Raw genomic sequence first — 27,241 nt, forward strand, 5'->3', positions numbered from 1 at the left:
GCGGCCCTGCGGCTCCGGCCCGCCGCGCGGAGGCGGCCCCCACGGCGAGCGGCAGCAGCGGCGGCGGCATGCGGGGCCGCCCGGAGTAGCACGCCGAGCCCCCGAGGCCGGGCGCGGAGGCGGGGGCGGGCGCGGCGGAGGCGGGGCCCGCGCCGGGCCCGCCCGCCCGCCCGCCGGGGGAGCCGCCGGCAGTGGCCGAGGAGGCGGCGCGGCGGACGGCGGCCCCTGAGTAGCGCCCGCGCTGCGGCCCGCGGGACCGCGCCGCCACCGCCGGGGCCGGCGCCGACGAGCGCCCGCCCGCCCGCCCGCCGGCCGCCTCCGCCCGCCGCGCGCGCCGCTAGGTGAGTCTCCGCGCGCCCCCGGGCCGCGGCCGCTCGCGCGGGGCCGGAGCCGACCGAGGAGGCCCGGCCGGCGGCGGCCGCCCCTCGGCTCCCTTTGTGGCCGGCGCTGGCCGGGGCCGGGGCGCGGGCGCGCCGGGCGCGGGATCCGGGTCGTGGATTCCGGGGTTGCTGGGCACGCGGCGTCTCGGGGTTTGGCAACTGCGGCGAGCTGTGAGTTTCCGTCCTAGTTTGACATTGAGTTAGGACCGTTTTTTTTTCTTACTCTCTCCCCCCTCCCCTCCCCTCCTCGCCCCTGGAAGACGGAAGTTTGTTTTATTGACCAAAAATTTTCAGCTAAATATGGCTCCTGGGTTCTGCCCGGCGGGGTGGTACTCGGAGCTGCGGTGCCAGGCTGACCCCCGCGGGGCCGGCGCGCCGAGGGAGGGTGGGACAGGCGGGCAGCCCCCTCCCGGGGCCGATCGGGCCGCTTCCCACCCCGCTGCCCGTGGGCCAAGAGCACCCACCGGGTGAGCCAGGACCGGTCGGGAAGTAGCGGGCTTTAAGGGAATGTGGCAGCCCTTCCTGGAAGAATGAATGAATGAAATGGCACTTACTCATCCGTGGGCAATGCGATGCCCGTTTCAACATTTGCCAGGAACGGCGGTGGTTTGCACAGTCACTGCCGCCCTTACCTGGACAGCCTTGCTAAGAAGTGAGGGGTCTCCTTCTCTTCCAAACTTATGACCTTGGCCTCATTCTCTGAGCCACTTCCACATACATGCTTTGCCTTTTCTGGCAAGGGTGGACAGTAGGCAGAGCCGACTTTGGGATTGTCAACTGTTTGTGGAGAGCAGAGAATGTCACCTTAATCATCCCTTTATGCTAAGTACTTCATTTAAAGTACCTCCAGCTGAGAAGGACTAGAGGCAGGGGGTCCTGTCTTTATTTAGCTGTTGATATATACATCTTTCTAAGCCACAGAGCTAAGCGGCAGATCCGGGGTTCAAATTTAGAACTTATTGGGCCAGAATTTCCCACATCTGGGGATAGACGTGAAATGTCCGTTCTGGCAGCTACTGGACACATGTGGCTATGTAAAATTAATTTAAAACAGTTTGCCCTTGAGTTGCACGGGTCTTATTTCAGATGTTCGATTCCTGGCGACCAGTGGCTGAGGAACAGCACTTACCTAGACCATGGATTCATTCATTTATTTAATACTTAAACGTTTACCGACTGCCACGTCCCAGCCCACAACTGAATGAGTATCTGCTTTAAAAAGATCTCCAGGTGGTTTGTGTGCACATAGGCCTTATTGAAACACCAGTGATAACTGTGTTTAACGAATATTTTACTGGAGTGTTTGGTTGGCTTTTTAAGAAAGCCTTGTAAAACTGAAAAGTAGGCTATAAAACTCTTGGGAGCGCTCACTGTTGATGCATGTATGTGTGAAAGGTCTGGTTTCTCCGGTAGAGTATAAGCTTTATGAGAGCAGAACATGTCTTCCCTTTGCACCATATATCTCCAGCATTGTCACAGTGCCAGGTCAAGCAATAGGCATGTAACATGTGCTTGTTGAAGGTATGAATGAGCCTGCCAGAAGTCAAACTGGTGGTTAGTATCAAGCAGTTACCTACAGGGCAATTCTGACAGGGCAATTCAGACCACACCGGGTGAAACCCTGGAACCAGAGTCAAAATGAAAGCAGACCCCTGTGTAACTTTCATCTCTAAACCCTCACCTGACTCACTTCTAGTTCATTAGCATGCTCTATCTTGATGTTTTTTTGGAGGGGCATTGGGGAGTGTTTCCGAGCTATATGTGACCAGCTGGGCAGACAGTGCAAATGCTAGAACTCACAGATAGCTGAGCAACTTTGACCCAGCAGTGTTGCAGGTGTGTCTTTAGCTTTTTTATTGACATAAAGTAATGTTAATAAACTTAAGCATTTATTAGTGCCATATATGTGTTTAAATTCCACTTTATTTTGGATATTAGTAGTTTTCCCATTTAATAGGTTTTGTTTGTTCTGTCTTCTTAGACTTTATTAGATTCTCAGTCTTTTTTTTTTTCTAATTCATTACTTCCTGGGATACTGTCTCTGCTATTTCTGAAGGACGGCTTTCCGTAGAACAGGTCACCCAATTCTAGTAAAAAAGACTCTCATAGTCAGGAAAGTAACAGACAGCAGTAACCCTATTTAGGTTATTTGTTTGTTTATGTAATATACACATCTTTTATGCTTATGTAACAACATACAGCTTCAGTACTTTGTTTTTAGTAACAGATTTTTTTGGATGCAGTTCTTAATTGATTGAGATTCAGAAGAGTGTTACAACATAGCAATTGTGATTCACTGTTTTAACATACACTGAGCTTTTTTTTTTTTTTTAAATGATGGGCTAAAAGCTGGACTAAGGTGGAGGATCCAGGATAAAAGAGAGATTAGCTAAAAGTGGCAGTAGATCAGGGAGGAACCAAGCAAATGGGGTGACTGATAATGAAGAAGAATAGGGCAGCTGCATAGAACTAGACTGAATACTACTGTCAGCCTGTTTATTCAGTTACTGTTGAATGCCTGTGTGTGCCAGACCTAGGGCTGGATACTATGTATCCAGGTGGGATGAGATGGTAGAAATAGACAATATTAAATATGCAGGTAATTGCTTAATAATTACAACTTGATTTGAGTGCTATTAAAACGAAGTTGCTGGCGAGATGGGGTGTGTGGAGCTCCTGTTTGGATGGGTGGTGAGGAGGGCTTCTTGAACCTTCCATAGGTTGCCTTTCCTAGTCCGCCTGTTATTTTACTATACGCACATACACACTTAAGCACTCTGCCTATTTCTAGCTTAGTTGTCTGATTTCTTCTGAGATAGCCCCTCTCCACCTCCCACTTTAGAAAGTGCTGCTCTTGTTCAAGGATTTGCTCAGATCCTCTCTTTTTTAAAGTTTCTCATTGTTGATTTATGCTTTGGTCTGTCTCTCTACTTGAGTATATGATGTTTACAGACTATGTATCTGTGGTTTCACTTAGTCCTGTACAAAATCATCATCAATCCAGTGTTATTGGGGTTGATACATTAACACATTTTTTTCAAAAATTGATTGCGAGTCAGCGATTTACAATGCTATTAATGATGGTTTCTCATACATGTAATTCCAGTACCACACCTATCACCAATTCAGGATAGATCCATTCTGTAGTGTTGAGGTGATTAGAATTGCACTTGAAAGTCCATTATTTGAAAATTAAATCTTTAGTGACGTAATTATAGATACACCGCTATTTAGGAAGATTTCATGTACCCTTCAACCGTTGCTTCCAGTAGTCTCGTCTCATAAAACTACAATATCAGACACATACTATTGTATTGAATTTTGATGAAGTCAAAATATGAAATATTTCCATCACTGGTTTTTGTCATGTAGTCACACCCATTCCCCCTACCCATCTTCCCTTCTTCCTGAATCCCTGCCAGTCACTAAGACTGTTATTTTCTATAATTTTATTATTCTAAGAATTTTTTTATTTAAGGGTCTTGCTTTGGCAATGCATCTACTAAGAATTTTAATTCAGAAAAGGAAGTCTCTTGGAATTGAAATTTTTTCATTCAGTATGATTCTCTGGAGAGTCATCCAGATTGCTGTATCAGTAGTTTATTCCTTTTTATTACCAAATGGTATTATGTTTTATTCAATATATATTTTTATTTACTTTTGGCCCATGATTTTAGAAGAATATTGTTAGTTTCTAGTTGGAGGTTTTCCTGTTTTGTTTTTGATCTCAAGTTTGATTTTGTGATTTAGACCTTAGAAACTTGTTGAGGTCTCATTTGGTTCAAAATACAGTGTTTCTTGGCATATGTTTAGTGAGTACTGTCATAGACTGTATTTTGTACTGTGACTGTGTAGTGTTCTGTGGATGTTATATTCTGTTGACTGGTGATATGGTTGAGTTCTGTGTTCTTTCTTTCTGGATATTCTGTCAATATTTAGATAATTGGTATCTTCAATTGTATTTATGTTTTTGTCTGTTTCCTTTTAGTTTGGTTAAGTTGATGGCAAGCTTTATACTTTGGGATGAGGGAACCTCACCAACAGTGCTCTGGATCTCTGGTTCTGTGCTCAGGAGTCTCTTCTGGCAGTGCTGGGAGTCGTACCCAGGACTTCCGCTTGCAAAACATTTTCTTAACCCTTTGAGCCATGTCTTGAACCCCTTAGCTTTGTGTGTTTTGCTTATCTCTGAATACACCTTTAAGGTTACTGTGTGTGTGTGTGTGTGTGTGTGTGTGTGTGTGTTTTGTGACCTGACCCTTTTCACTTTATAGTAGGCCCTCAAAAAATGGCCTAGTGTTTAATAGAAATGTCATGTAATGTTTCAATGTTTGTTGAGTTTTTTTTATCATAATGAAATAACTTTGAACATCATGACAGTATTGAGGTCCTCCTTTGTGTCTTGTAGTTTTCTTTGCTCTGAAATCAACTTTATCTGATAGAAATATTGATACTATTTTTTCTTTTAATAGGGTTCTTTCAGTTGTTTAGATAATACTTTTTCCCCCATCCTTTTACTTTCACTTTGTTATACAGTGGGTCTTGTTTACTTCAAAGATACTTTGTTATAACACAGATAAGAAAAGAAAGATTAATTCTCAGCAAGGACAGTGTCCTGTTGGAGCTTGCATTAGCTTCACATGTTGACGTGGGTTTGCTTGAGTACTCCAGTTTCATCCCACATTCCAGAACATGCTGTTTGGCTTAACTGGTGTGTCCAAATTGTCCCATGTGAGTCCCAGTGAGGATGCTTGTGAATGTGCTCTGAGATGTAAGGGCTTCCTTCTGTTCAAAATTGGTTCCTGCACTAGGGTAGGTTGGTTGGAAAATAAATGATTACCAATTATTATTATTTGATGCTAGAAGTGCTTGAGATTATTAGGGATTTGGTAAATTTTTGTGTGTCAGAGTAGAAGCATCCTAAAGAAACCAATTTGCCTATGGTAAAATTGGTTTCTGTATACCTAGTTTTATTTGTTTGTAATGTCTGTGTTCATAGTGTACATGAAATAAGCTTCTTGCAGATAGTATATAGATAGTTGGGTTATATGAGTTTTTATTTTGATTTATAAAGCTTTTTATAATACTTTGGTCAGTGTTCTCTCTCTAGGGTGATTTTTTTTTTTCTTTTTGGGTCACACCCGGTGATGCACAGGGGTTACTCCTACCTAGCTCTGCATTCAGGAGTTACTCCTGGCGGTGCTCAGGGGACCATATGGGATGCTGGGAATCGAACCCGGGTCGGCCGCGTGCAAGGCAAAAGCCCTACCCGCTGTGCTATCTCCCCAGCCCCTAGGGTGATTTTTAAAAAACATTTCAAAGAAATATTTTTATGTTTTTGCTGTTGGAGCCATACCTGGCAGTGTTCAGGACTTACTCCTGGTTCTGTGCTTAGGGAATCACTCCTAATGGGCTTGGGGGAGCATATGGGGTGCTGGAGATCGAACCCAGGTGGTTGCCTACATGGTTCCCAGCGTCATATTTGTATATATATACGTCGTTCTTTTTTTTGGGGGGGGGCTTTTCAGGTCACTGGCAATGCACACAGGTTACTCCTGGCTTTGGACTGAGGAATTACTCCTGACAGTGCTCAGGGAACCCTGGGGGGTGCTGGGGACTGAATCTGGGTTGGCGGCATTGAAGGCAAATGCCCTACCCACTGTACTATAGGTCTGGCCCCATGCCTTTCTGTCTTTTCATTGAAGCACTTAGAATATTTACAGTTAGTGTAATTATTGTTGTAGTAAGGTTTAAGATTGCCATTTTTTTGTTTTTGGCCCCTTTCTATTGTTTTTACACCTTAGCTTCTTGTGGAAGTCCATTTTGATTTATTAATATTTAGTATATTTTTTGTATAGTTTCAATCAAAACCTTTGTATTGACTAATTTAAGTCTGGGGTAAGGAACCTTTTTTTAATCCCCCTGCTGAAGGTCATTTGGATATTCATAACTTCATTCATATGCCATACATACAGGGAGATGGACCTCAGATAGTGGTTGAGAAGCACACGTCTGACATGTACCAGAGTCAGACACAGGATTTCACAGGGCTTAAATGACTCGTGGGCCACATGTTTTCCACCCCTGCTGTGTTTTGTATTTTGTGATACATATATAACTTAGAGTCTGTTGGTGCCACTACCTGTTCAGATATAAACCTCCCATTAAATCTCTTCATCCGTCCCCATTTTAATACAGTTGTGGTTTTTTCCTTTATATAGTGTTTCAGGTTGTAGCTTTGCTTTCATAGTCAAACATAAATGAGAGAACTGGAGGAAAGAGACTTATTCTGGTTTTGCTCACTGTGCCCTCTCATGATGTCTTAAAATACTATTTTTTATTGTAACAACTTCTTCTGCCATTTGTTAGGATAGGTCTGCTCAATGACAAGTTCTTAGTTTTCCTATATTTGCAAATGTTGTGATTTCCTTTTTTGCTCCTGAAGGATGTTTACTTTGGGTATATATAGGAATCTGTGATGAACTTTTTTTCAGCACTGGGGAAAAAAGAATTTTCTGATGCCCATGGGTTCTGATGAGAAATTTATTGCCAAGCAGATTTTTTTTCTGTAGCTAGAATGACACTTTGTTTCTCATTGTTTCTTGAATATTTTTGTCTTACCTTTTTAGAAGTTCTAATCTGAAAGAATATCTTTTTTTTAAAAAATTTTAATAGTGAAACACCATGAGGTACAGTTGTAGACTTACAAATTTTTATGCTTGGATTTCAGTTATACAATGATCGAGTATCCATCCCTCCACCAGTGCCCATTTTCCACCACCATTGATCCCAGTATCCCTCCCACCCCCCAACCCCCCACCCCACCCTGCCTCTGTGGCAGGGTATTCCCTTTTGTTCTCTCTCTCCTTTTGGGTGCTGTGGTTTGCATTGAGTGGCAATCATGTTTGGTCTGTAGTCTACTTTCTGCATGCATCTCCCATCCTGGGAGGATCCTCCCAACACCTTTCTTTGGTGCTCCCTTCTCTCTCTGAGCTACCTTTTGCCCTAGCATGTGCAGCTGGCCTCCAAGCCATGGAGTGAACCTCCCGATACTTATCTCTGCTATTCTTGGGTTTTAGTCTCCTATTTTGTTACTTTATGTTCCCCAGATGATGCAATCTTTCGATATCTGTCCCTCTCTTTCTGACTCATTTAGATTAGCATGATACTTCTCATGTAGTACCACTTGTATGTAAATTTCATGACTTAATCTTTTCTAACAGCTACCTAGTACTCCCTTGTGTAGATGTACCAAAGTTTCTTTAACCAGTCATCTGTTCTTGGGCACTCAGGTTTCTGAAAGACATATCTTGCTGTGAATTATTTTGGGTTATCTTTTTAGTTTTGCTTCCGAAGCTGCCAGCTTATATATCTTACTGTGTTTGGGAAGTCTTCACTATTATTTCACTCTTTCCTTTTATTTTAAGACTTTCTACTTGATTCTTTTTTGTGGGGGTGGTGACTAGGCCAGAGAAGCAAGGGACTGGAGCAGCACTCAGGCCAGGGTCCCCTCTTGGCAATTCTTGTGTGGTAGAATTGAAACAAGATTTCCAGTGAAACCAGGTATACAGAAACCAGTTTTACTACAGGCAAATTAGTTTCTTCAGGCTCTTTTCTACTCAAACACACAAAAAAATTTACTAAATCTCTAAAGACCCCAAACTCAGTTAAAATTGGTGCTGGTCTTCTAATTCCTGTAGGTCAGTGGGAGGCCTGTGGATGTAAGTTGCTGGGTCCTCCAGGACTGTACCTGGCCATGTTCTGGGCACTGTATGGTGCTGGAAATTGAATTGGGGTTGGCCACATTATATACCCATTTCTGTGTTCCTGCTTACTTGAATCTTTCGTTATGGTCTCTGAGGGCTGGAGAGATTGAGTGGGTAGGTGATTACCTTTCATGCAGAGACCCTGTTTATCACACATAATGTCCCGTGTTAACTGCCAAGTATGGCCCATAGACAAAAACAAAAACAAAAACAAAATCTTTCAGGGCTGGAGCGATAGCACAGTGGGTAGGGCGTTTTCCTTGCACGCAACCAACCCTGGTTCGATTCCCAGCATCCCCTGTGGTCCCCTAGCACCTCCAGGAGTAGTTCCTGAGTGCAAAGTCAGGCGTGACCCCTGTGCATCGCTGGGTGTGACCCCCCCCCCAAAAAAAAAGATCTTTCATTATGGTCTCATAGGTCACTAAGACTTTTGATTTTTCTTTACTTCCCTTTCCTCAATTGTCCAGTTTGGGTAATTTCTCATGCTCCAACTTCTCATTTTTCTCCTCTGACCTTTATATTTTTCTGTTGATCTCAACTATTTTATTTCTGCCAGGTTATTTAGCGCTAAAGTTTTCATTTTTAAGAAATATATGTCTCTGCTGAGATGAAGAAATTAAAGAAAAACTTCGGCTGATGCGTAAATCTCACTTGAGATTATTTTTAAAAATTAAAATGAATTACCAATATATTTTTTTCATTTGTCTATTTTTGGGTCACACCTGGTGGTATTCAAGGCTTACTCCTGGCTCTTCTATCAGGGATAACTTCTGGTAGCGCTCAGGGGACCATAAGCAGTGCAAGGGATTGAACTTAGGTTGGCTGTGTGCCATACCTTACCTGCTGTACCATATCTTTGGCCATTCAACAATACTTTTAAGTTGAACCAATTCTGTCACGACTGCCTTATAATTATTCTTAGACAATTCTGGTATTTTTCATTTTGGTGTTGGTATTTCTTGATACCTTTTGCGATTTGAGTTCATTGTGGCTCTTAGTATGAGCCATGTTTTTTGATGAAAATCTGGGCATTTTCATTATGCTTTGAAATTATGATCTTGTTTTAGCTGACTCTTTGGTTGTCATTCCAGCAGTTGGTGATGTTTTGTTATTGCAGGAGGAATTAGAAGCCCAGCTTCTTTATTTGCTCTCTCTTGATCAGAGACTGGGTTGGAGTGATAGCACAGTGGTAGGGCATTTGCCTTGCATGCAGCTGGCCTGGCCGACCTAGGTTCGAGTCATCTTCCCCTCTCGGAGAGCCTGGCAAGCTATCAAGAGTATCTCGCCCGCACGGCAAAGCCCGGCAAGCTACCCGTACTCAATATGCCAAACACAGTAACAAGTGTCACAATGGAGACGTTATTGGGCCCGCTTGAGCAAATCATTGAACAACGGGGTGACAGTGATCAGAGACTAGAGTGCTCTAGAGTGCTTTCTTACTGCTGGCGGGAGTAGAGGTCTAGCTGGGTCAGGAAGATAGTGAAGAGCTTGCCTTGAGAATAACATATAAATGAAACTCTGGGCCACCTACTTGCCAGCTCAGTACCTCCCTACTCCACCCTACACCTCGGTGTGAGGTGTCTTTTTATAGCCTGGTCATTTGTGAAATCCAGGCACCTAATGTTTGCTGGCTTGTCTGGAACCACAGTTTTTCGTGGTGTTTGGAATAGACTTTCTTTTCCTCAGTTTTTGTGGCTTGTGGGCCAGAGATGTGGCTTGGGGGTAAAGCAGATACCCTGCATGCCTGAGAGCTGAGTTTGCTCGCCAGCCAGGGCTGTGGGGCAGTGGGAGGAGGTGTGGAGTTTTATGGCTTCCTAGGAGATCCTCTTTCTGATACTTGCGCCAGAAAGAGCAGACTTTTGTTGAGGCTTTTTGGTTTTGTTTCTGCCAACATTTCTCAGTTGCTGGCTTCTTCAGCTATAGGTCTGGCATAATTTAGGTAAAAATAAATCTCATGTATTATTCCTTTGACTTTGAGGTGTCTGGTATGCTGTCTTCTCTCCATACGTTAAATTTTGTTTTATTTGTATAGTCTACAATATTTTTATGTACTTGATGGGGCTATGGGAAAGTATATCTACTCCATTTTGACAACAGTAGATGTCCCTGAATGACTGGTTTTTAACATTTCTCCTTTTCATGGTTTGATATTTTCTAAAATTTGTGAAAAGAAAAATGAATTAAGTTTGCAACACATAACTTTTAAATTTCTGTCAAATTGCTTCAAGCTTTCTAAATGTTTTGGGAGAAGGGTTTGGGCTACACCTGGCAGTGCTCAAGGTTTACTCTTGTCAGTGCTCAGGGGACCATGTGTGGTCTCAGGGATCCAAAGGGGAATCAACTAATTGCAAGACAAGCCCCTTTTCTTCTGTACTATCTCTCCAGCCCTAAATTCTGCTCATAATAAGACTACAGGATTAATTTTAATTATCTTAAATGTCTTTGTGCAAGGGAAGTATTAGGACCATTGTAGTGAGGAAAGGCCTGAGAAGTGTGTGTGTGTGTGTGTGTGTGTGTGTGTGTGTGTGTGTATGTGTGTTTGTGTTTTGCTGGAGATCAAATCAAATCAATGACCTCATACATGCAAAGCAGGTGCTCCATCAACTTAGGGTTATACTAAATCTAAACAACTTTGTAATTGGGTATGAAAAATGGTGACAAAACGGTCTCTGATGTTACTTTTGGGTGTGCTAGGAGAAAGCGGAGGAAGAAAGGAGAGACTGAGAGTCTGAACATGGTTGGAAATCCTTTTGACAAGCATCCTTCATGGCATTGCAGGGTGTGGGTTATAGACACTCCTGGAGCGAAAGGAACTATGTGGCAAAACTTTTGACTGGGAATGTCCATGAGTAAAGAAACGAGGGGGTAACGTTGGCAACTTTTCAGTTGGTGTTTTTACTATTGTGACCTTTTACTTCAGAACTTGGATTGTTTGTAGACTGTTGACTACTGGAGATGTGATTACAGAACTCAAAATGGTAGGGCACATACCTTGCATATGTGAGATCCTGGGTTTGATTCCTGGCACTACAAATAAAACAACCAAGGAAAACAAAACACAATCATGAATATTTCTCAGTGTTCTTACGTGAATGCATCTAATGTTTACAACAACCCTCAAAAGCAAGTATTTTTATTTGCCCCTATTTGTCCCTATGAAGAAATGTGGCATGGTGAAGGTAAATGGTGAAATCTGCCTCTGTACCTGTTCTGTGCCTTTAGTGTGACAGGTTCTTCTAGAGTTTTGTCTTTTTGGCTTTTGGGTCACACCTAGGGGTTATTCCGGACTCTGCACTCAGGAATTACTCCTGGCCGTGCTCAGGGAACAACATGGGATGCTGGGAATTGAACGCAGGGCACCTGTGTGAAGGCAAATACCCTATCTGCTGTGCTGCTGCTCAACCCTTAGTTTTGTCTTAATCAGTAAACTACACCACTTTGGTAGAAGATCGTAGGCAAGGTTGGTACAGGATTTGAACACCACTCAGGAGAGTATGAATGTTATTTGGAAGAAAGTAAGCATTCATTAAAGAATTTTGATGAGTCTGATTCACATGATCAGAACTAGACTTTTATGTACATGGTGGTGCACGTTGCAATGCTCAGGGCTTAATCCTGGCTCTGCATTTAGGAATTACTCCCAACAGGACTCTGGAGACCATATGGAGTGCTGGGGATCAAACCTGTATTGGCCACGTGCAAGACAAAGTGGAGAATGTTTTAAAAGGCCTAAGGTAGCAAACAAAGCAATGTATTATTTCAGCTGAGTATGTCAGGTGTAGAGGTTGAATCAGATATTCTTCTTAATGGATAAAGGAAAGAATGAAGTCAGTTACTTGTCCTTTAAGTGAATGCCACCATTAATAGCAATTTTTTAAAAAAAGTCTAAACCAGGGTGACTTTGGTGATAGTTAATGAGTCTAGAGACATATCAAACTGTAGGTGTCAGAAAAGGACTCTGGATATGGTTAACTTCTAACATCATCCTTGAGGAGCTTGATCTTAGGAGAGGTCAGTCTGAAGGTACAAAATAGCATCATTAGCATTGAGATGATAAAAATAGGGAATGGGAGAGAGGGCTGAGCAATTTGAGGTTGAGGCTCAGAATTGGGACCTTAGAGGAAGAGTTCTTTCTATCTTAATTGAGCAAGTATATATTGACAATCTGCTGTATCTCAGATACTGTGAATACAAAATGCACATAACAACATGGTTCCTGTCCTTATTGACCACACAACCTAACAGAGCAGACGAAAATAGAGATAATTAGTTAAATGACATTCTGACTGGAATCCAGAGGTCAGAAAGTGGGGACAAAAGGATTTCAGGTAAAAAGAATGTTGTGTGCAGAGGCCAGGGAGCCGAAGAGAACTCAGTCCTCTTTAAGTAACTGCAAGATCAGTGTGGCTGAAAGTGTGGAGGGTAAATGGGGCGAGATGGCCGCAGAAAAGTCAGGAGGCGACAGATGCTACAGTAGAAAACTCAGCAGGCGAGAGATGCTACCGGACCTGAATTCTCAGTGTTGAAAGGTGTTGAATGGGAGAGTGCTGTTTCAGATTTTATATACATCACCCCACTGTACTGTAGGAAATGGATGTGATTTTGGTGAGAAGATAGGATGGGTTAAAGGAGGCCTGGATTAAAAAGTTGGTATTGTTTCTGTGTAACATCAGAATTGGTGTTCATAAGGCAGCTGCTCATGCCTTTTTTTTTAGAGCTTCTTTCTAGTCCTAGAATATCCTGTGTCATGTCGTTGCCAGTCTGTCCCGCTTTTATATATAAGAGTTCCTTATGCAGGGTTAGGGACCTTCTCTTATTGTGCTCATAAACATCAGAGCTGGCAGCTAAGAAGTGGTCAATAAATGTTGAATCATCTGTGAGTTTATCTCCATTATCGCCTGTGGTCAGGATTTTAGACTGAGTCTCTTTTCCTGCTTTTTTCTCTTTGGATTTGGAGGCCACACTTGGCTGTATCTTAATTAGGGTCTGTTCCTAACTCTGTGCAGGGTTTGCAAAGTGCAAAGCAAGCGATCTAAGCCTTCTATCATTGGCCTCATCTGAAAAAAAATTTTTTTGGATGGGGGCGGGGCACACTTGGCCGTGCTTAGGTTTTACTCCTGGCTCTGTACCCAGGGATTACTCCTGGCGGTACTTATGGGACTGTATGGGGTGCCAGGGGTTGAATCTCTGTTAACTGTGTGCAAGGTAAATGGTTTTCCCGTTGAACTATCTTTGTGGCCCCATCGGAGAGAAACTCTTAAGATATGAGGTGGTGTTGTAAGGGGAGGATAATATGGAATGTTTGAGGCCTCTATGACATTTAGCGTTGATTTCAGAGACCTCACTGTTGCAGGATCTCTGTGATCTCCTCAACAGAGTAAGCAAAGGGTCAAGTCCGGAAAGCCAAGGGAGGAGAGCATCCGAGGAGTGTGGGGCTCTGATGCCAACAGGCAGGAGTATGAAAAAGGCTCCTCTCTTCCTTGCTTTCTCTGCCCTATGTAGTTTCAGCAGAGTGGGGGGTGAGGAGTGCATGGCCATGATAAGTGTCAGTGGCCATTCCTTGAAGTATGGTGGAGAAGAGAACGAACATCGGAGGAGTTGCACCAATGACCTTTCAGTACAGGAAAGAGCAAAGCCTGTTATTTGCCAAAGTAGTGGGGTATGGCCCATGAGAACAAGGGATATAGGTGTAGAGCGATAGCACAGCAGTAGGGCGTTTGCCTTGCACGCAGCCAATATGGCCGACCCCAGTTCGATTCCTCCGCCCCTCTCGGAGAGCCCGGCAAGCTACCGAGAGTGTCTCGCCCGCATGGCAGAGCCTGGCAAGCTCCCTATGACGTATTCGATATGCCAGACACAGTAACAACAAAGTCTCCAATGAAGACGTTACTGGGCCCGCTCGAGCAAATCGACGATCAACGGGAGGGCCTTTACCTTACCTTTAGTATAGAGGTATAGCATAGATGCAGAGTCACTATAGAGGCGACGTTGTCAAGGAAGGGGACCCTGGTACTTTGGAAATGTCAAATGTCCTATTCATAGGGGTCAAACTGTAATTGGCAAATAGGATTTTCGTAATATGGTCATAGATTTTTTTTTCCTTTTTAAGTGAAATATCTTGATTTTTAAAAATTCTCAAGGAGCGATAGCACAGCGGGTAGGGCGTTCGCCTTACACGCGGCCAACATGGCCAACCCGAGTTCGATTCCTCCGCCCCTCTTGGAGAGCCCGGCAAGCTACCGAGAGTATTCGGTATGCCAGACACAGTAACAACAAAGTCTCCAATGGAGACGTTACTGGGCCCGCTCGAGCAAATCGACGATCAACGGGAGGGGCCTCAAGGAAAAAAATTTTTTTTTCCCAGTGTGGAAGAATAGGACAAAAATCCTCATTTCTGGACACAATTTGGCCTGACCGTTACCTTGGAAGTAAAGGGCTTTTTGGTGGGTGTGAAGAGAGGAGTATTTGTGGGATAAGACTTTCTAAATGATAGAAAAGTATATAACTAAGTGTACAAGTAGAGAGCATTATTTTTCTTGAAAAGGAGGGAAGGTCTGTAAAGAGGAACAGGAGAAATTTACTACCTTTCTGGTCCCAACCTGAGTTTTTTCCCCTAACATTATTTTCAAGTGGAGGTTATAGATATTTTTGTGGTGGTTGGAGCTCATAGATATTCTTGGTGCTTGGAGTTCATAGATACATCACTGGGTGCCAGGGATTGAACTCAGGCCTCCCTCATGTTCATTTGGCCTGTTGAAGTTTCTGAAGTGCCTCAAATGTATGTGTGTGTGTGTGTGTGTGTGTGTGTGTGTGTGTGTGTATGTATAAAGGAATATGCTAACTGAATTAGAGGGAAAATACTTAATGTTATTTACTTGTGGACATTTTTAAAAAGTTTAAATTTGGGGTGCATTTTGAGAAATGTAAGAAAGTAGGGAATTGTATTTTAGAAAGAGGGTACTATAGAGAGCATAGAAACAGTTTAGGGAGAATTTAGGAGGAAGTGGCACATGTAGTAGATTATGTCAAAAGAGAGAGGGACATGAAATCATTAGCTTGGGTTTATCTAAACCCTGAACTGGAAAATCTTTTCTCCAGAGAGTCAAAATGGGTGTAGAAAATAACAACTGGATTCAAATTGGGTGGTAAGTTGGAAATAGATGTAAAAGCATAGATGGGGGTTTAGTGATGTAAATCAGGGTAGTACAAATAGAATACCTGGGGGAAAAATTGCTGAGGATTTCAAATTTGAGGGGAGGTAGCTCAAAGGTTCAGAGCACATGCCTTACATTCATGAGACCATCACTGCATGACCTCCCACTTACCTCTGGGGAGGGCCCCACCTGCCTCCCACTCAAAACAGAACAGAACAAACCAAAACCGGAACCAAATCAGCCTTGCTTATATCAAATTACAAGTCAATAACCTAACATTGTTCGCTCTTTGTTAAATGCATATATATTTTGGGGAGACCAGGTGTGGTGATAGGGGTTTCCTGGAAGTGTTCAGGCGTCTCAAGAACCACTCCTGGTTTAGTGTTTGAACTCAGCTTTAGGGAGCTGCTAGGGCCAGCCCAGCAGGTGCTGGGGCCCACTAGGGCAGTTTTAGTGCTGGTATTGCTCAGGGGCCGTGTGTTACTAGGGTTAAAACTCATGCCTCACATGAGCCACTGACAGCTGAGCACTCTCTCCAGTACACCTCAGAATAATTCTGCCCTTAAATACTATTGTGCAATAATAGTTGGATTGTGAACTTGAATTTCCCATATGCTGAAGTGTGCTGAACTAAAGAAAAAAGATTTCGCCAGAGATGAAAAGATCCCCTGTTCTCTCTGAGTCCTTGCATTGCCCCAGTGAATCTAAGGTCATGCTCTTTAGTACACATCTTGTTGATTAGAGATCTCATTAAAAATACCCAAGAATTTTACCAAGCAGAAACTTTGAGCCATAAATAGATGCGTCTGTTTCTCCGATGCCACTTACTCCTCACTGTGCTTTTTCCATCATGGGCAGTCATTCACACAACATTCTGAAACAAAATCTTAGCCCATTGCTAATCACAATTTAGTCTTCTCTCTGTGCTTCCTAAGACATCTTTTCAAGACTTACCTGCTTTTTTTTTTAAGCAAGGAATGCTTCAATAAATTTGTGTGTTATTCTTGCACCGGGGCTATGCTAATCTCTGCATCGTTCCAATTTTAGTATATGTGCTGCTGAAGCGAGCGCTTACTTGCATTTCTTAAGCTCCGGCTGCCCCAATTCCAGTTGAGTTGCAGCACAGTGCTAGAATTAAGCCGGGAAGCATGTATTGGAAACCAAGGCATCTGGGGGTGGAAGAGGTGGTCAGAAAATAGAATCACAGGCATGATTTTTTTTTTTTGTATCATAGGTATCTTACTTGTATGTCAGACAACTAGAATTTTGTGTTTTGCTCAGTACAGTTTATACTTTTTCTGATCTCGGCCGTTTGCATGTTGTTTCTTTAATTGTCATAGTAAGCTTTTGTGATCTTACACTAAGAGTCAGAATCAGATGCAAATCCAGGTAGTCTGGTGCTGCTTTTCCTTGATGGTATTTAAAACATTAACATGAACTAATTAAGAATTTTTAAAAGAATTTGGGTTTTATTTAGAGTATTTGTGCATATACATATGTGCATATATGTAGATATAGATATAGATTTTTTTTTGGGGGGGTCACACCTGGCGATCAAGAATTATTCCTAGTTCTTCACTCAGGAATTAACTCCTGGCAGTGCTTGGGGACCAACGGGATGCTGGGGAGTGAACCCAGGTCAGCTGCATGTAAGGCAGATGCCCTACCTGCTGTATTATTACTCCGGCCCCGTTGGTGCATATTTTAAATCAGTGCCACATATCTTTACCTCCTCCTCCCTACCCAGTCACACCTGTGCACACACATACTATGATATGATTTATTCAAGAGTCAGAGAACTTAGCTTTCCTTCCAAGAATTTGGGGCCATAATTTAGGAATCACTGACTGTCCTTGTTCTGACCTGTGATTCTCGCCCTTCCATGACCCTCCCCCAGGCATGACCCTCTCTGAATGGGAAGTAGACTCTGAGTAGTCCCATCATGATAGCAGCACCCTCTTTGAGAGTGATTGATTTAGAAATAGGTATGTTAGGATTTTCATAGCCATAGGATCTCCTTTAGCTGTGCATTTATAATTTGTTTCACTTTGACTATTCAAAAATCAGTGGTTTTTGTTTTGTTGTTTTGGGGGTGTGTGTGGCGGTGTGGTGGTGGGGGAGAGTGTGGGAGGGGACTGCCTCCAAGCAGTGCTCTGGAGACCCAGGGATCCACTCATGGTGATACTTGGCTAACCAGACTAGTTGGTTCAGTGCTTGGGCATGGTGATGAAATGCTGCCCAGCCCAGCACTAGCTACACCAAGTATTGCTGAGGGGTGCTGCAGTGCCGGGGATTGAATTCAGGACTTTAAGACTATAAGGCATGCTTTTCCACCCTTTGAAATATCTTCTTGGTTCATTTTGTTTCATTTGTTTTAGTATCTTCGTATTGTTTCTCTTGTGTTCCTCTACTCCTTCCTAGTCCCCTCTGTTACACACAAATACATACTCTGTAGCATGTGTATATAGTCATGTTTTCGTATCACTGATTTTCAGTGTTTTGCCATCTTAAAAGAGTAGCTTTTAAGTGCTTACATTTGTTTTTCTTAGGAAGAGACTTTTCCAGCTAATTCAGTTTCTTGTCCTTTCAAGATTTCAGTTGTCCACATCTTTATTTAATACTCATGTTTTTGTCATCAAAAAGAGTTGAAAACAACTCTAGAACGGTGATCAAACAGTACGACTGTGTTTATATTAATAATTGTACAATGGACTGATGGTTCTCCACAAGGGCTCAAGGATACTGTGTTGCATAGCTCTGTGGGCAAGGATTACCTGGGCCATCTCAGAGGTCCTCTGGGCTCACACCTGCTGGTGCTTAAGGAACAATGTGGTCCTAGGGATCATTCTGTGGGTCATTGGACGTAGGGTCAACTGCATGCAAAGCATGTGCTTTAATCCTGTACTACCTCTGGCCCCTAGGAAAAAGTAAGATTTTCTTCTGGACATTTTTTATGTACCAGTCTTTGTTCATTGACTAACTTAATAATGGTGCTTTATTTAATCATATCCTCCTTTTTTATGATTATTATTTGTGCATTTGCCTCTTAAAAATTGGTCTTTGATTATTAATGTTAGAGCTTTAGAGACTACAAAATAGGCTTAGATGGGATTGTGTGCAAAAAACTTAAGTCATTTAAAGTGCTGTCAACTTATGCAGAATAAATTGGATAAAATGAGATTTTACAAAACAGTTGTTCCTGCAGCCCATTTCATGAGAAATTGCTAGTTTTCAGACTTATTTGAAATGTGTTCCTTTTGATTATTTGACATTGTTCCCATTGAACCTCTTCTCTGTGTGCTGTCACATTATGTATTAAATTATGTGAAGTAATGCTGCATGGATTATTTCATTTAGAACAGTTATGAACTCTGACTTTTGATTCTTGACTACCTTCACATTATATGTTAGGACCAATCAATATTTTCTTGTAAGATAATACTTTTTGTTTATTTTGGGGGTCATACCCCGCAGTGCTCAGGGTTTACTTCCAGCTCTACCTACACCCAGAGATCACTCCTGGCAGGTCTGGGGGGTGAAGGAGTGGACCATATATGGTGTCGGGGATCAAATGCAGGTTGTCTTGTGTGCAAGGCAAACACCCTACCTGTTGTATTAATTAACTCTCCATCCAAAGAGAATTATTTTTTAAAATGAAACTTGGAAATGTAGATCAGAAGCATTTGGAAGAGAGCAGTGATTATTTTTTATTTTGATTATAATTAGATTGCTTTTTTCTTAATAGTAATCCCTTTAAATCACTGCTTTGAAGACCACAACACCCAAAAGGAGAGAGAGAACACAGGGGATTGCCCTGCCACAGAGGCAGGGTGAGATGGGAGGGATGGGGGTGGGAGGGATACTATCCATGATGGTGGAAAATGGGCACTGGTGGAGGGATGGGTATTTGATCATTGTATAATCGAAACCCAAGCACAAAAAATTGTAAATCTACAACTGTACCTCATGGTGTTTCACTAAAAATAAAAAAAAATCACTGCTTTGAAAATATAGATTGTAATGACAACCCAAATTATACTTCACATATTTTTTTTTTTATGTAAGTAAAGCAAAGGGCTAGAGAGGTAGTATAGGGGTTAAGGTACTGGCTTTGCATGCAATCTACCCCAATTCGATTTCTTTTTCTTTTTTTTGGGGGGGGGGGTCACACCGGCAATGCATGGGGTTACTCCTGGCACTGCACTCAGGAATCAGGAATCACTCCTGGCAGTGCTCAGGGGACCATACGGGATGCTGGAAATCAAACTCGAGTCGGCTGCGTGCAAGGCAAACGACCTACCTGCTGTGCTATTACTCCAGCCCCTCAGTTCGATTTCTTGAACTGTATGGTCCACTGATCACTGGTAGGAGTGATATGAATTATCTTTAAGGTATTTTTGGTTATTTTCAATAGAGATAAAACCTAAATTTTTGTAGCAGAATCCTGTGTAAAATAGTAACATTGGATTTGTTGTTAAAATGAATCCTTAAAAATACGAAATAACACTAGTAAGTCTTAAAAAAGAAAAAAATGATTTTGGAAATCATTCTGACTTTATGAAATTGAGATTATTTCAGTTTTATGCTTTAAGGTCATCATTGGGTTTGGAACCATGGAGATACACTTTCACAGAATCACAGTAGTAGAAGTTCAAGGGATAGAACTAGTTCTGTGATTTGTGAGTTCATTGCAAAGTAAAAAACATGGTGTCCTTATTAATAGCTAAGAATTTCAAGACTGAAATAGAGTATTAAACAAATGTGAAACGTATTCCACGCACTCTAGGTTAAAAACCCCTGAAGTCTGCCGTGCTGGCAGTATGGGCCATTCATTTTATAATAAAGGATGTGTAAAATTTTCAGTCAGGTAGTTGCTGATAAATTAGGACTCTGTAGCAGAACTAAAATTTCAGCATTATAGTTTTAATGTTTTAACTCTATTGTACCTTCAAATTCGTAGACTTTTTTACACACTATAATTGAACTTACTATCAATTCTTCATAGTGGTAATAAAAATAATGGCAGAGGTAGTTTAAATAATCCCAAAGAATTTCATCTTGAATTATTTCCTAGTTCTCCATCCAACAAATTAATTTATTTTTCTTCAATCTTTGTCACAGTCTCTGTTCTACTACAAAATTTATTGACCTAGATTTAAATTTATTATTCCTATAAATTCATTGAGAGCTTTAGTGGCTTTTAAAGGACAGATAGATGAACAAGGAGACGCAGAGGCTCTTTCTGATTTGTAGTGCAGATACTAAGCTCTGTAGAGCTGAGAATGATGCCTCTGTAAGAGTGGCAGACACTTTGAAGAATTGGCTGGTTGCATGCTATTTGGAAGGTACTGCATATGCCCTACCATTAAAAGTGTGTGTGTGTGTGTGTGTGTGTGTGTGTGTGTGTGTGTGTGTGTGTTTTAACAAATTACATTGTTTTTGTTTTTTTGGTCACACCTGGTTGTGCTCAGGGCATATTCCTGGAAGGGCTCTGGGGACCATATGCAGTGCTGGGATTGAAACCAGATCTGCTATGTGCAAGACCTTATCTGCTGTTCAACCTTTCTGGCTCCTTGAAACTAATTTTAATATGATGAAATGAGAATAAAGAAGCAGAAAGTGACTTTGTATTAATATACAAATGGTTTTGACCTTTTTTTTTTTTGCTTTTTGGGTCTCACCCAACAATGCACAGGGGTTACTTCTAGCTGTGCACTCCGGTGCTCAGGGGATCATATGGGATGCTGCTAATCGAACCCGGGTCAGCTGTGTGCAAAGCAAACACCCTACCCGCTGTGCTATCTCTCCAGCTCCCAAATGGTTTTGATCTTTTTTTTTTCCTGCTTTTTGGGTCACACCTGGCGATGCAAAGGGGTTCCTCCTGGCTCTGCACTCAGGAGTTACTCCTGGCGGTGCTCAGGGGACCATATGGGATGCTGGGAATCGGACCCAGGTCGGCCGCGTGCAAGGCAAACGCCCTACCCGCTGTGCTATCTCTCCAGCCTCCCAAATGGTTTTGATCTTGAAGATCTCTTAAGATATTTCCTAAAAGCGTTTTGAGGAGACCTGTGTGTGTGTGTGGGGGGGAGGGACCCTGAATTGTGATTTTCATATCTATTGTAGGTAGATGGTTTTCAGCTTTAAATAGCAAGAGAACGTTTAAAATTTTTTCAAGCACCTTGTATAGAAGAGGTATGGTTGGAATTACTTGGGTTAAAGTACCTCAGAATTAAGAATTGAGGGGGGGAAAAGAGGAGATCCCTGCTCTTCTCTCTTTTTCAGTTAAACTGATGTAGTAATTGATACCTTCAATTAAATACCAGACAATCAATAAACTAATTGATACCTTCAAGGTGGCTATTGTGTATGAGAGGGAGGCAGATGAACATTTTGAGAATTTGCAACCCTGTACTGTGAAATAGCTTTCTGCATTTTATTTAATGACGTTTTAATATAGAATAGCTCACTATAATAGAACATTGAAATACAAGAATTAATATTTTAGTGAGGCTTTTCCTTTAAACACATGATCATTGGTTTTGCTTTCATTTAATATAAAAAAGGGATTTAATTGCAACTAGAGACCTTATTTCTAAGGTTTACTTCTCCCATTTAAAGAAAGAAAATATTGAAATTTGCAGCAGCTTTATAGAAATATTTGTCATTAAACATCATCTGACTGAGGTTTTTAAAAGACTTATCTTTGCACATTTGAGAATGTGTAAAATAGAATTCTGTCAAGGCTACATACATAAGCAGTCAGAATCAAGGGGGTGGAGGAAGTGTAATTCTTTGCCAAGTGTAGTAGGACTTTGTGTAGTCTGAAGAGTCGAGGAGAGTGGCAGCCGGTCTAGGGCTTAGACAGTACTCTAGCATCGTTACCACCAGCCCATTGTAGATGTTGTTGTGTTAGAATGTTATTTGTCTACTTCAGAAAAATTCTCAGGATGGTTTGTTTTGTTAATACTCTGAAGTGTGTGTGTGAGTGTCTGAGCCCTCCCACATCAGGCAGTGCTTAGACCTTACTCCTGGCTTTGTGCTCAAGGATCACTCCTGGTGATGCTCTGGGAACCATACCAATGTCCGCTTCATGGAAGACATTGCCTTAACCTCTGTAGTGTCCCTCCAACCCTACATTGAACTGTTTGTTGTTGGATTTTTTTTTTTTGGTCTTGAAAAAAAGGATCACAAGTTTCTTAAAAAGCTGCTAATTTTGCAAGTAAATTCTCTGTAAGTTTTGTAGGTTTTATCCTCCAGGAGTTTCTATTTTACAACATGAAAGCACCATGCTGAAACATGAGTTCATTATTATCTTGATTATTATGTTTGGGAAAAAGCATTAATTATGTACATGTATCGCGCCGGCGATAGCACAGCGGGTAGGGCGTCTGCCTTGCACGCAGCCAACATGGCCGACCCGAGTTCGATTCCTCCGCCCCTCTCGGAGAGCCCGGCAAGATAGTGAGAGTATTCGATATGCCAGACACAGTAACAACAAAGTCTCCAATGGAGACGTTACTGGGCCCGCTCGAGCAAATCGATGATCAACGGGAGGGCCTTTACTTTACTATGTACATGTAAATATATTGTGTGCATTTCCATATAGCGTATTTTTATAGCATATGAACTTGTTTTATTGTGTGCATTTTAAAAGAAGGGAAAATTGAGAGACAGAGGGAAAGCATTGAAAATAATTACAGGGCTGAAAAATGTCTTGAATTTGTAGGTGTAATTTAATAGCTCAACTTCATACTTGATTCTTATGAAAAGAAGAAAACTATTAATCTATTTATAACCAGAGTTATAAGTAGGGCATATCTTCATAAAATATAGAATGAGATATAATTAGATAAATTGCTTCTTAGTTAGGTTTAACATCCAAAAGAACTAATAGTAATATGAATTAATTATAATTATCTTTAGAAATTTGAAAGCTAAGCCTTCTTTACCATTTGCCTATTTTGATTTTGTAATACATCAATTAACATTTTTTGTTTTTATTTTTTGAATAGATATAATTTCCTAAGCAACATCTCAAATTACTAATATTGAAGGGTGTTGCTTTTTATTTGATGTGGAAGTAATCACTTGGTATTAACATGTCTGTAATCTGTTTTCTGTTGTACTTCATCGCAATTAAAAGGAAAACTCATAGTTTCTTATAATTTCATATTTAATAAAAACTAGTGCTATGTGTACATAAGTACTTTTTATTTATTGAGATTTAGTTCGGGCTGGAACGATAGCACAGCAGGTAGGGACGTCTGCCTTGCATGCAACCAGCATGGCCGACCCGAGTTCAATTCCTCCGCCCCTCTCGGAGAGCCTGGCAAGCTACCCGTGACGTATTCAATATGCCGAACACAGTAACAATGGTCACAATGGAGACGTTATTGGGCCCGCTCGAGCAAATTGATGAACAACGGGAGGACAGTGACTGTGAGATTTAGTTTACATTTAGCATTAATTTCCAGTACTGTCACAGCAGGTCTCATTAACATCCATTCTCACACAAAGAATTATACCTTTACTTTTTTTATGATCATATCCACTGGTACTCAGGACTTAATCTTGCCTCTGTGCTCAGGGATCAATCCTCGTGGGGTCCCAGGACGATATGGGATCCCAAGTGATTGAACTTGAGTCAGCCGCATGCAAGGCAAATGCATTGCAACCCACCTTACTGTTGCTCTGGCCCCACCTTTGTTAGTCTTTGTGATAAAGCTTTTAAGATCCCCTGACACGGCAACTTTCAAATATATATTATTAACTAAATAGTCATTAGACTATAATTACATCTCGAGCCTGATGTAATTATTTTATATTACAAATACTTATTTTATAACTGAAGATTATAACCTTTTAACTACCTTTATGCATTTTACTCATTCCCCATTTCTTGTCTGGTAAACCACCAATTTGTTCTCTTTGAGTTTTTTTTTTTTTTTTTAAATTCCACATCTAAGTAAGTTCAAACAGTTATTATCTTCCCTGACTTTCTTCCCTTATTGAAAGCATACTGCTCTCAAGATCCATTTATGTTTTCAGAAATGGCAATATTGCCTTTTTTAAAATTTAAAAAAATTTTGATTTTTGGCTTCTTTTAGGTCATACCAGACAATGCTCAGTGTTACTCCTGGCTCTGTTACTCTCCTCTCTGTTTTTCTTTTTAAATTAATTAAAAAAATTTTTTTTAGTGTTTCAATTTTTTTAGATGTATACCTTGCAGTGAAATTGTTCTATCATATGGTAGTTTTATTTTTAATCTTTGGGCAATACTTAATGTTTCAGTAATAGCTACCTTAAGATTGCAACTATTATCACCATCTTAATTCTTTGCTTTTCTTACCTATTCCTTCCATTCTTCTTACTGCCTTGTATATAATTCTGTCTGCTGATGTTTATTTTTTGCTATCTGCACCACTGTTTGCCCACAGAGTCTTTGACTACTAATCTTTGCTTAGTTTAATGATACATGCCAAGTGCTTAGAACAGAGTTTGACACTTACTTGTTAATGAATGCTACCTTTGACTTTTAGAAATAGATTTATTTTAAATGCGTAGTTGAGTTGACATGCAAGTAAGGTAATACCTCAAAGGTCAGAAGCATGAAATCTTGAATCTAAGAGGGAAGGCTTTTAATGATGCTCACTGCTCTGCTAAGAGTATAGATAACTGTTGATCCTTGTAAGCTATAGATTTTCAGAGGTAACCATGGAATACTATATAGAGGCCTGGATCAATCAAGGTGAGAAGATTAACAGACTTTGTTTAAAGCTAAAAATTTTCTGCAAGGGATTAATAAGTAATGTTGGGAAAAAAAATAATGAGAACCTTTTGGGACCAGACAGATAGTGCATTGGGTAAGGTGTTTGCCTTGCATGCATGACTGGCCCATATTCGATCTGGTACTGCATATGACTCCCTGAGACCACCAGGAGCAAGCTGGGGTAGCCCCAAACCAAAAAACAAACAAAAAATAATCACATTCTCAGATTGTAGGGGTTGCAGGAGAACAGTGAAGTGGGTAGAGTTAGGGATAAGGAGAGTTTTCTGTCTCTGCTTATCTTTTATACAAAGGTAAAATCGTCTCCCTGATAAACTGTAACTGCAGCAGGTTCACTCTCATTGGATTTGAGGCTTGAGCGCATAGTACCTGAATGGTGCAAAAAACACCCAAGCCAAGAATTTACTGAAAAGTGGTTTCAGGTGTTAGGTCTGGGAGCCAACACCAATATTCTTTGGAGGAGTATAGTACCAGATATCAGATAACTGACCCAAGTTAATTTTCTAGGAATATGAGCTCACAACTGAAAAAAAATTAGTAACACTTCAAATAAGCCACAATCACTTAATCAGCAGAACTAGGCATTGAGAAACTGCAGACATTCCACTTGTCAAATATAGAATATGGAGTAAATTTTGAATATATTAAGAGTATAAAAATATATCTAAGAAGCAAGGGGCAATGAAAAATAATCGGGCAAATTAAAACCAGCAATGTATAAAGAAATATTATATAAAGAAATATTGAACAAAGGATTTACTCTAAGAAGAATAACTAGGTTCTGAATTAGAAAATCTATTCGTGTAATTATCCACATGAATTATTTAAAGTTAAATGTCTCATTTTAAAAGCTAAAGAAAATATATTTATTAAAACTCACTACTTTATTAATGTACTCATACTAGACTTAAGGATAGGATAGAAATTTTATAACCTGAAGTTATGTATTAAAAAAAATACAGTGTTCATCATATTGCTAGGAAACCTTAAAGCAATCTTTTAAAAACCAGCAATAAACTAAGCATATCTTCTGTTACCTCATCTATCCAGTACAGCCCCAGAGCATTGACTCAGTCAGTAAAATAAGAAAATTTACAAGACTGTAGGGAATGAGCAGAATTGGCTCCTTAGAGGCTCTATGAATATATTCATAGAAAATTCAAGAGTCTGCAGATAATCTTTTAGGGTTTATATTAGTCAGCAAGTGTCAAAATCCAAGGTAAAATCGGTTCTGTTACTATAGAAGTAGCCACTCAAAATAGAAAATATAAAAATATTTCATAATTGTTTATAGATTATTACAATACCTGGAAATGAATACAAAAATAAGATATTTAAGATCTTTATATGAAAGGTATGTAAAATGTATTAAAAGACTTAAGTGAGACCTAAATAAATGTGGGGATCTATGGTGATCCATGAGGAAGACTGTCCTGTAAACTTATCAGTAAGCCAGTCACATAAACTCATTGTTATTTCTTTTTAAAACCCTTCTGGGCATGATTTTATTTTTGTGTAATCTGAGAAGTTGATTTCAATATATGTTTTTTTTTGGAAAGTGAAGGGTCGAGAGTAGTCAGGATATTTCTGGAATGTTTGTCCTACCAGATCTTAAGACCTAATGTAAGGCTTGGGAGATAGCTCAAAGGCATTCCTTCCCTAGGGTGTCCTATGTTAGATTCCTGGCATTGCCTGATCCCCTCAGCACCACCAAGAGGATTCTGGAGCACTGATCCAAGAGAAGCCTGTGAGCACCACTAATTGTAGCCCCAAAATAAAAACAACATAAGTTTATTATTTTTGTTTTGTTTTTCAGCCATACCCAATGTGTTGGATGCTACATACCTGTACTTGGGTATACCTTCCCTAGCTTTGATGAAAACCAAGCATTGTCAGGGATTGAACTTGGGCTTCCACAGTATAAAGCATGTGCTCCTGTCCCTTTGAGCTATCTCACTTGCCCAACATATTTTTTTTTCTTTTTTGGGTCACACCCAGCAATGCACAGGGGTCACTCCTGGTTCTGCACTCAGGAATTACTCCTGGCAGTGCTGAGGGACCATATGGGATGCTGGAAATCGAACCTTGAACCTGGGTTGTCCATGTGCAAGGCAAATGTCCTACCCACTGTACTATTGCTCCAGCCCTCAACATAAA

At 41.0% G+C, this 27,241-nt stretch overlaps 1 protein-coding gene and 1 non-coding gene across 5 annotated transcripts in view; one reads left to right on the forward strand and one right to left on the reverse strand.

The window, feature by feature from the left end:
• Positions 1–251: 251 nt before the first annotated feature.
• The window catches only part of GALNT1 (polypeptide N-acetylgalactosaminyltransferase 1), a 105,946-nt gene continuing 78,956 nt past the window's right edge, over positions 252–27,241 (forward strand). The window contains exon 1 of one of the 4 annotated variants that reach the window (XM_056138090.1): positions 252–341. The gene's annotated coding sequence lies outside the window, so the exon portion shown is untranslated. Of the gene's footprint in view, positions 342–453; positions 552–27,241 lie in introns of those variants that run through there. The other 3 variants (XM_056138092.1, XM_056138093.1, XM_056138091.1) reach the window with 3 other exon arrangements.
• LOC130045568 (U6 spliceosomal RNA) lies at positions 16,264–16,368 on the reverse strand. The gene has a single exon (XR_008795558.1). It is a non-coding gene; the product is annotated as a U6 spliceosomal RNA (small nuclear RNA).

Source organism: Sorex fumeus, unplaced genomic scaffold (genome assembly GCF_029834395.1).
Source record: "Sorex fumeus unplaced genomic scaffold, SorFum_2.1 ptg000128l, whole genome shotgun sequence".
Taxonomy (NCBI): domain Eukaryota; kingdom Metazoa; phylum Chordata; class Mammalia; order Eulipotyphla; family Soricidae; genus Sorex; species Sorex fumeus.